An 11,077-nucleotide genomic window follows, 5' to 3' on the forward strand; every position below is an offset into this window, starting at 1 on the left:
CCAAATAAATTTCGCCGATTAAACTTTTGTAATCAACACTAAAAAAATTCAGGAATCAAGAATATTTCATCAAATTTTATTTTCCAAAAATCCAGAAATCACTTCGAATAATTCCCAAAAGAAAAAGACTCGAAGTAACTCGCAAGACCACAGCCACCTCAACTGAATCGAAGCAAGCAAACAAGAGCAACACAGGACACGGCAGACGCGCTACACGGCCGATGCTCGCACCCAAACCTGAGACACAGGTACACGAGACTCACATATCACAACACACAAGCCACCGCGCCGGAAAAGAGTCTGACGGCGGCCGGAAAAAAAAACATGACAGAAACGGCAACAGGGATTACAATATCATCAAATCCAGGCGCATATATACATAAAAGCATATACAACAGAACCACCAGGGAGATTCTTTCCCCGGCAGCACCGTACCGGGACAGGGACGGAACCGGCGAACCGAGAAAGGAACCGAGGGGATGAAGAACATAAAGAGGGAGACAAAGTGCTCTCTTTGTTTTTTTATTAAGAATATAACCCTTATCATTTGGAAACAATCAGCCTGCCACGCGTCCATGGGTATAAAAGAAATGAAGACACCTGTCCCGAAAGGATAAAAATGGAACGCCTACAGCCTATCTCTGATCCACAAATTACGTTTTAACGAATAATTGCGTGGGTGAAAAATAACCCGAAAATTACTGAAATAGTTTTAAAATATCACAAATAATCCAAAGTTATTGAAAATAATTTTTCATAATTTTTAAAACATTTTTGAAACGCACTTGTACCCGCTTTTTAACAAATAATGAAACGACGTGCGGGTGAAACGAATCCCGAAAATTTCCAATTTTTTTTTTAAAATTCTCAGAATATTCCAAATTTAAATAAATATGAGTTTCATAATTTTTGAAGAATTTTGGAATAACATATAGATTTTACAAGTAAATATAATCAGAAAATCACACAGGGTTAAATAATTAATGAAATATTGATTTCTAAATTTTATAAAATCCCAAAAATAAATATTGTAATTGTAAAATCACAAAAACAATTTTAGAGACATTCCAAATATTTATGCAAATTAATTTGCACTGAATTCACTTTTAAAAGTGCAAACAATTCAATATGCTCAATAATTAACTACACGAACCACCTTTTACACCATAAATCACACATAAATAATAATAAAACAACATCGAGCTGACAAAAACTATACACATACTTTATTTATTTAACACTTCCACAATTACATATTTAAATAATTCAAAAATACACGGGTCGTTATACAATCCATTAAGTCAAACTTCTTTTAGAGATCATAAATATATTTAGTTTGACTAATGAAAATTCCACCACTAACTTGTTTAACTTGTAAACCAAGAAATTAAGTTAGCTCTCCCATCATGCTCATTTCATATTTACTTTGCATTAACTTAGCAAACTTTTTACAAAGCTTATCATCTGTAGAACCAAATATAATATCATCTACATAAATTTGAACAAGTATTGTAGAGCCATTAACATTTCTAAAGAAAAGAGTTTTGTCAACAGTACCTCTTGTGAAGTAATTATCTAGAAGAAATTTTGACAAAGTCTCATACCAGGCTCTAGGTGCTTGCTTTAGTCCATAGAGTGCTTTCAACAGATAATACACATAGTCTGGAAAATTTGGATCTTCAAATCCTGGAGGTTGGCTTACATAAACTTCTTCCTCCAATTCTCCATTCAGAAATGCACTCTTGACATCCATTTGATAGACCTTGAAATTGGCATGGGCTGCATAGGCTAGAAAGATTCTGATAGCTTCAAGTCTGGTAACTGGAGCAAATGTCTCATCAAAATCTATTCCCTCTTGTTGAGAATAGCCTTTAGCAACCAATCTGGCTTTATTCCTTATGACAATGCCATTTTCATCCATCTTGTTTCTGAATACCCATTTTATGTCAATAGAACTCTTGTTCTTTGGCTTGGATACCAGCTTCCATACTTTGTTCCTCTCAAATTGGTTTAGCTCTTCTTGCATTGCTAAAATCCAATCTGGATCCAATAGGGCTTCTTCCACTCTCTTAGGTTCCTCTTGTGATAGAAAACTACTATATAGACATTCATCTTGAGTAGCCCTTCTAGTTTGTACTTTAGATGTAGCATCACCAATGATCAATTCAAAAGGGTGATTCTTGGTCCATTTCCTTTGAGGTGGTAGATTAGCTCTAGATGAGGTTGCCTCGGTATTGTCATGATGTGAGATAGAATGTTGATTGGTTGAAACTCCCCCTGAGTTGCTGATCCTTTGAAATGAATTGGGAGTTCTATTACTTGATGAAGTGAAATGATTATCCGTTGACAGACTGTGATCAATGGATGCTTCATTATAAACTTCAACGGATGATGCACTTTGTCTTTCAACGGATGCTGCATTGCTTCCATCAACGGAAGTTGAATTATGACTTTCAACGGATGAAGCATTCTGTGCATTGTCCAAAGGAAGATTTTGAATTCTTTTCGAGGTGCCTTCTCCATCATTCTCATCTTCACTATCATCACAATATATCTCAATGTTGTCAAATTTGAGTCCTTCATGATGTCCCTCATCTGTTAGTCCATCAATCTTTTTATCATCAAACACAACATGCACAGATTCCATGACAATGTTGGTTCTTAGATTGTAGACCCTATATGATTTTTCAGCAGAATAACCAACAAATATTCCTTCATCAGCTTTTGCATCAAACTTTCCTTTATGATCTGGTTGATTCCTTAGAATGTAGCATTTGCAACCAAAGACATGAAGAAAGTTTAAGGTTGGTTTTCTTCTCTTGAACAATTGATAGGGAGTCATGCCTTTTGCTTGATTGATTAGAGACATATTCTGAGTGTAACATGCACAGTTAACAGCCTCAACCCAAAAGTATGTTGGGAGTTTTGACTCTTCAAGCATTGTTCTTACAGCTTCAATTAGTGACCTGTTCTTCCTTTCCACCACACCATTCTGTTGTGGAGTCCTTGGAGCTGAGAACTCGTGCATGATCCCATTTTCTTCACAGAACAACTTCATGGTTGAATTTTTGAACTCAGTTCCATTGTCACTCCTGATATTCCTTACTTTGAAATCTGGATGATTGTTGACTTGCTTGATATGATTGATAATGATTTCACTAGCTTCATCCTTTGATCCAATAAAATAAGCCCATGAAAACTTTGAGAAATCATCTACAATCACTAGGCAATATCTTTTCCTTAAAATTGACAATACATTGACTGGTCCAAAAAGATCCATGTGTAGCAGTTGTAATGGTTCATCAATTGCTGATTCAAGCTTCTTACTGAATGATGCTTTCTTTTGCTTTCCTTTCTGACAAGCATCACACAGTCTATCCCTTGTGAATTCCACTAAAGGCATTCCTCAAACTAAGTCCTTTTTGACTAGATCATTCATTGTCTTGAAATTCAAAAGGGACAGCTTCTTGTGCCATAACCAACTTTCATCTGGACTTGCTTTGCTGAGAAGACAAGTAATTGATTCTGAATCTGTAGAGTTGAAGTCAGCTAAGTACACATTTCCTTTTCTAACTACAGTTAGAACCACTTTGTTGTCCTTCTTACTTGTGACAACACAGGCTTCAGAATTGAAGGAAACAGTATTCCCTCTGTCACATAGTTGACTGATGCTCAATAGATTGTGTTTGAGACCATCAACTAATGCAACTTCATCAATGATGACATTTTCTTTTGAAATCAAGCCATATCCCATAGTGAACCCTTTGCTGTCATCTCCAAAGGTTATGCTAGGGCCAGCTCTCTCCTTGAACTCTGTGAGCAGGGTGAAATCTCCTGTCATGTGCCTTGAACAACCACTGTCCAAGTACCATAGATTCCTTCTTTTTCCCTGCACAGAACAAAATCAATCAAGTTGATTTTGATACCCAAGTTTCCTTGGGTCCAGCCTTGTTAGTCTTTTTCCTAGACTTCATTCCTCTTGCATCTTCTGACTTAGGTAACCTTGGGTCAACCTTGGTCTCAGATGTAGTTGGTTGAAGTGTAGGGTTAGTCACAGAATCATTTAGCACATTTGGTTGAATTTGATAAGGCATAGATTGTGCAAACATATTATTCCACATAGGCATGTTGTATGGCATTTGAGGCATACTGAATATAGTAAAATAAGGATTATTAACATATGGCATGTTTGCAAAATGTGCATGAGGATTCTGATGAGACATAACAGGCATAGCATGCAGAGGTGACATAGACATGTTAGGCATGGAAGGAGTTAAAGGCATGGGAACATTCTTAACAGATTTGCAGTTATCAGATAGATGATTAACACTTTTACAATGCACACAGCTTTTTCTAGGAGCATACTTATCAGGTGTGTAATTGTTGTGTTTGTTAATCCCTACCTTCCCATTTCTATTAGATTTTCTTTTAGTTTCCTTTTTATCCTCAACCAACTTAAGCCTATTTTTCAACTGATCTAAAGTCATGTGTCCTATATTCACCTTACTGGCATCTTTGGATGTGCTAGCTTCTTCCTTGACAAAGTTCTTGGAAGTTGAACCAAACTTCTTATTGAGATTTTTCAAATTGTTCTTTTTAAAATCACTTGCCTGTTTTAATTGATGAGCCTTCAACGGATGCTCTTTTTCTTCCTTCAACGGATAACTTTCATCATCCGTTGACAATCCATAAATTAATTCAACTTCCTTTTTGGTTTTCTTCCAGGCATTCTCACGGAGTGATTCAATTCCCTGAACCTTGACAATTTGAGCACTAACATCCCTAGATGTTTTCCAGGCCTTGATTACCTCTTGCTCACGTTCTAATTGTTTAGAGAGAATGTCTACTTTCTTAACAGATTCTTCTAGTTCACTCTCAATAGTCAAGCATTTGATTTTAATCTTTTCAAGCTCAATTACCTTACCCTCTAACACAGCATTCCTATCACTTAAAAACACATTATTCTCTTTGATTCTTGTGTTTTCTTTAGCTAGTGATTTAAGGGAAACATGCAAATGATATAATTCATTGGACATATCATTTATGGCTTCATTGCATTCAATATTAGAAAGCTGAGAGAGGTCAGTAGTAATTACCTGGTTTCTTGATGAACTAGTTTCATTTTCATCAGAATTAACCATCAGGGCTAGGTTGACATATTCCGTATCATCATCTTCATTTGCTTCATCTGCTGCCCAATCATCTTGAGTCAGAAAAGCTCTTTCCTTTTATTTGAGCAAATCGAAATATTTCTTTTTGTAATCAACTTGCTCAAATTTCTTCTTATCAGAGGATGGTTTTTTGTACTCATTGGCAAAGTGTCCACTTATACCACAGTTATAACATTTGAACTTAGATTTGTCCACCATGTTCTTGTTTGACTTAGTGAATTTTGCATTTTTCTTGAATTTCATCTTTGCAAACCTCCTGGACAGAAAAGCCAGATGTTCATCAACATCATCAGAGTCATCTTGACTGGAATTGTCTTCAACCTCAGCTACTTGCTCCTTTCCCTTGCTAGATTCTGATTTGCTTGTGCCACTTTTAAGACTTGGCATTGTCTTTTCTTCATTCCTGGCTTCAATCTTCTCATTCTCAGCTATAAGTGCAACTGATCCACCTTTTCTTTTTCCCTTTTCCAACAGCTCATCTTGCTCCATCTCAAGTTCATAGGTCTTCAAAATTCCATATAATCTTTCAAGTGTGAAGTCCTTATAATCTTGAGAATTTCTTAGAGAAACAGTCATAGGCTTCCATTCCTTTGGTAGAGACCTCAGAAATTTTAAATTGGAGTCCTTGACTTGGTACACTCTGCCATACAGCTTCAATCCATTCAACAGTTTCTGAAATCTGTTGAAGGTATCATTTAATGATTCTCCTTTTTCAAAATGAAAATATTCATACTGTTGAATGAGAAGCTGCATTTTGTTTTCTCTAACTTGCTCAGTACCTTCACAGATAAGTTGCACAGTATCCCAAATTTCCTTAGCAGTTTGGTTGTTAATGACATTGTCAAACATATCTTGATCTAGGCCATTAAACAGAATGTTCATGGCTTTCTTGTCCTTGTGAACCTCTTCAATATCTTCAACAGTTCATTCTGCTTTTGGCTTGGGAATAAACTGTCCAACAGCAACTGTTGCAATAGCAGCTGTGGTCACCTTGTGAGGGATGTGAGGACCATTTTCAATGCAGTTGATGTAGCTTTCATCTTGAGAGAGAAGATGTAAATGCATCTTCACTTTTCAGTGATGATAGTTATCTCTTTCCAGGATTGGAATCTTTACACCAATATCCCTCTTACTCATGATGTTAGTAGAATAGATCTTTAAACTCTTTGTATGTTAAGAGCTTGCTCTGATACCAATTGTTATTCCCAGTGGACTAACAATGAGATTTACAGAAGGGGGGTTGAATGTAAATCTCAAAACTTTTTCAAGTTTTGAGCAGTTTCTAAGACTAAGTGTTTTGATGAACAAATGTGTGTGAATTGCTTTAAGCTAATACAGACAGATATATATTCAAGTACAAATATAAAGAACACAAAGAACTTAAAAAATTTTATGGTGGATTTGTTGTTCCACCAGAGATGTGTTATTTCAGAAAATCTGTGAATCAAAGAATTGATCACAGCTGCGTCCTAGTACAAACTAGATGATTTTCTCTCAGGATTTTTCTAAACAGCTCTGGAAAATTCACCATCTAATTACTAGCTGCTACTTGGTTTATATATCACCAAGTTTACAAGTGAAGACAAAACTGTAAAATACAATTAAAAGATTCTTCACATGTTTCTTCTTCATTTCTCTATCCAATGCAATTTAGGTTTAGCTGTGAATCTTTGAATACTTCCTTGTTTGCACCAGAATGGAAATGCTACTTTTTCTTGATTCCTCCAAGAGGCTACCACATTCCAGTTTGTCTCTGTCAACCCATGTGCCTCTGTCAGCTTATGAATTGTCACTATCAACTGCTATTGAACTTAGCATCCGTTGAAGCTTTTATCCGTTGATGGCTTTTTCCATTGAAGCTTTTATCCGTTGGTGGCTTTATCCGTTGATGCATTAGCAGTTGAAACTTTATCCGTTGATGCATTAGCAGTTGAAACTTTATCCGTTGATGCACTCATCCGTTGATTAGCTTTAGAGACATCCGTTGAAGTTTTGTTTCTCATCCGTTGAAGGCCTTTAATATCAGTTGATACTACTTCACTTATATAAAATTACAAGGCATGAAATAATTACAATTAGCCCTCCTATTTGCATATCCACTAGTAGTCAACATGACTCATAATTTCCCACAACAACTAAGAATTACAACTTAAATACAGAGAATGAAATGTGCTACAATACTAAACTTATTTCTAAGTAAAGCTACTTCTTCAACGGATAGCCAGAATGGTCTTATCCGTTGAGGTTACAAACACCAGATTTCTACTTAGGTGTTTTGTTGAACTTATCATCAAACTAATACACATATTCATAACAATATAATACTGACCACTAAATCAGTGGTGCCACCGTCATAAATATATAAGCGGATTAGTTAATAATCACTACTTATACATGTATCAATCACTAAATAAGATTGTATTCTAATATTGGTTTTTATTCTATCACTAGATTATATATATATATATATTTGTGTGTGTGTGTGTAACATCTCATTATTTTTAGAATAACAATAAAAAATAATAGAATAAAAAAAGGATTAAAATTTGATAAAGATTAGGATATTAAAACTGGATTATACTAATGGGCCTAAAATTTGGATCATGCTTTAAAACGAATAACTTCTTAATAAATAGGATTTTGTAATATTTTAAATAAGCCATATTCGTCTTCTTCGTTTTTATTATTAAAATTTGCACGTCTTTGACAAATAAAAATCAGTAGACTTGTAAAATTTATATTTAATTCATCATAATTTGGTTTTTTGTATACTTAACTTTTCAGAAAGGCCTTTTCATTCTCTACAACTTTTGTATTTCATGTTTTCCAAAAAACAACATTTAGAGGGTCAAAAAGGGCAAAAATAGATCTGATCAGAATTCAAATCGTGGAGACTTTCAACTTTCGTGTTCGGTAGTTTTGATATTCCACTACGCCATAGAATGTATACTGCAACCCTTCATCTTGGTGTTGCAAAGAAAAAAGTTATAATAGCCTTAAAAACAAATACATATCGCAACCCCACTTTTTTAATGTTGTCGTATAGTTACATGTGTTACAATAGCATATATAAATATGAAATTTTACTTTTTTAATATAATTAATTAATAATTATTTTCATAAAAATGATTTAGTAACTGAAATATATATTATTCAATTTTTTAAAGTAAATAATGTGTTGTTAAAGTAAATAACATATTTTCTGATAATTTGAAAACAATTAAAGTATTTTATATATTACTAAAATATTAATAATCAATAATTAATTTATAGAAAAATGAATATATAGTTAAAATAAATATATTTTAGTTCTAAAAATTAATCATTCATTAATAAAGTGATTTAAGATATAATTTAGAAACTAATATTAATTTTTTAATTAAAATTTAAAATATCAAATTTATTAAATAATTAGTAATTTTAATATATATAAAATTATGAAAAATGAAAATGAATCAGGATAGCGGGAAGGTGAAATTTTAGAAGAGGCAAAATTGCCGCCTCGTGTTTAACAAAATTTTTAACAAAACAAATAAGCAATCGAAGGCTGTCTCACTCTCAAACAATACAAGCTCTCTTTCTAAACCATTTTAGGGTTCTTTCCACATACAACCTATACACACGACATATCTCAGAAATAGCCACTACCCAAATCACATCATCACAACCTACATAAATCCTAATCAAACAATTAGCATCTTGTAAAACTTCTAAAACTATATCGTCAATCTCAAGATCAAATCTCACACGAAGAGCTCAAGAAGATATGGAAAGGAGAAGAAGGGGCAAGAAGATATGGAAAGGAGAAGAAGGGGGTAGGAAATGGGGGTGAAGTATCATGTTGGGTCTGTGTTTTTGGATGAATATAAAGGAAGGATGTGTGGTGGGTTTTGTTTTAATTTACAATTTACGAGCCCATGATTTGTAGTACCCGTGATCTATGACTGTTTTTTATTTGAGTTTGTAGCCTAAAATGGTTTATATTGAAAATTTGAAACATGACCCATAGTTGATGATATTCAATTCAACAATAATTATATAGATTCTATTTGAAGGTATAAATGGAAGGAACTTCTTTTTAGTTTGCTCGCATGGTGATATCAAATAGAAGATTCTGTGTGCATGTCCAGCAGATACACATGGTTCACAAGTTTCATCTAACATGTATTAGGAAACAACAATTAGTAGTTGAAATTGGTGTAAAACCATACATAAATCTTTGACGTTATTCTATAGTTTGAACACTTTTAAAATTATACTGATTGTAGTATAATTTTGCTTCTTTATGGCAGGCCGACATTGACCAATTACGTTGTGTACTTTGAGTCTATGGGAGTTGGAATCTACGATAAAGCATTAAAATTTAAATTAGCCACTGACATGAAGCAGGTGATAAAGCCTAATCTAACAGGACCATTCGGTGCTCATCTGTATGATAAGGCCGTGATGTACAAGTCTACATCAATGTATGTTTTATAGTTTCGTCCTGTGCTTGTCCTTTTAGATTGTGTAAACATCCCGATGTCCTAGTTTTTTTAATCTTTTACAGCACAGAGCCTGTTTATTTTGAATTTACTGATTTCAAAGGAAGTTCACTGCGGGACTATTGGTTGGATATCATTCTAGAGATCCTGAATGCTCATAAGTTCATCAGGATGTATAATAGTAACAAAAAAAACACTACCTGGCATAATTGTTGTAAGATTCACGGCGAGACTATTATATAGATGTGTATGCCTAAACTTTTTTAATCACAATTACCTGGTTCGATGAATATACACCAAAAATAATACTGATTTGATTTTATTGTTCCCCCCCAATTATTACAAGAATAAGTTGCCTAGTTTAAGTATTTCAAGATAGACTCTAGACCTTTTTACATCAATAGTTATAAGAGATAGCACATAATACAGTCATTTGTTGATAATTGTTTGTATTATGTGCAGTATTTTCTCTGATGGGATGCACAGTCATTCAGGTGCACCGAGACAGTCTGTATCTGGTACTGAGGTGGCTGCAAATGAAAAATATGAGCGGACAAAGTCTTATTTAGAGACTGGGATAGTAGACCTTCGTGACTGCTACTTTCAGATGAGTCTTCGATATGCTTCACTACAAGAATTCTCGATAATGCCAACGAAAATTAACAACGGATAACATTCCGTTGACAGTTACTAACAAATTGCCAACGGAATATAAGATTTTAAAAAATCAGTAGAATAACAACGGAAGCCCAATTGAACACCAACAAATTATTTAATGACGAAATTTTTCGTGGGTAAAATAGGCGCCAAAAAAGCCCGCCAAAACCTGCCAACAGAATTGCCAATGGATTACAATCAGAATTTTGGCTACGAATTAGTAACGGAATAGCAAATAATTACTAACAAAAGCTAACAATTTGCTAACGAAAATGATAAACTGTATTCCGTTAGTATTCCGTTACTAATTTGTTATAAATGTAGATCGGTTAACGTTATATCTGTTATTGTTCCGTTAGTAAATGTAATAATTAAATTTAATGCGAGCACCTACCTTCTCAACCAACCTTACTTCCGAGTTCAGATTAATTACTTACTTTATTTATTTTCTTCTTCTCATCTCAAAATATAAACAGCATTTCAACATTCTCAACATTCTTCTTCTCATCTGAAAATCAAATTAAGGTCAGTGGTTTTCTGTAACTTCACTAATTAAACTGTGTTTTACGTTATTAATTAATTTTTTCAGTAGCCGGTTTGCAAATTTTTACTGATGTTGCTATATATATATGCATTGTAATTATTATAGCTTGCAAGTCTTTTGAAAAAGTTTACACGATGTGTGGCAATTTTGTGGCCATTCTGTTACGAATATATGTTACCAACCGATTGTCTACTCGCCAACGGAATAGGTCGTTAGCAATA

General features: G+C 34.0%; 1 long non-coding RNA gene across 1 annotated transcript; it reads left to right on the top strand.

The window, feature by feature from the left end:
* Positions 1-8,702: 8,702 nt before the first annotated feature.
* On the top strand, positions 8,703-10,812 carry LOC141719220 (uncharacterized). Its single transcript, XR_012574047.1, has 3 exons — positions 8,703-9,054; positions 9,464-9,637; positions 10,118-10,812. It is a non-coding gene; the product is annotated as an uncharacterized LOC141719220 (long non-coding RNA).
* Positions 10,813-11,077: the final 265 nt, after the last annotated feature.

This window comes from Apium graveolens, chromosome 1, assembly GCF_009905375.1.
Source record: "Apium graveolens cultivar Ventura chromosome 1, ASM990537v1, whole genome shotgun sequence".
NCBI classification, from domain to species: domain Eukaryota; kingdom Viridiplantae; phylum Streptophyta; class Magnoliopsida; order Apiales; family Apiaceae; genus Apium; species Apium graveolens.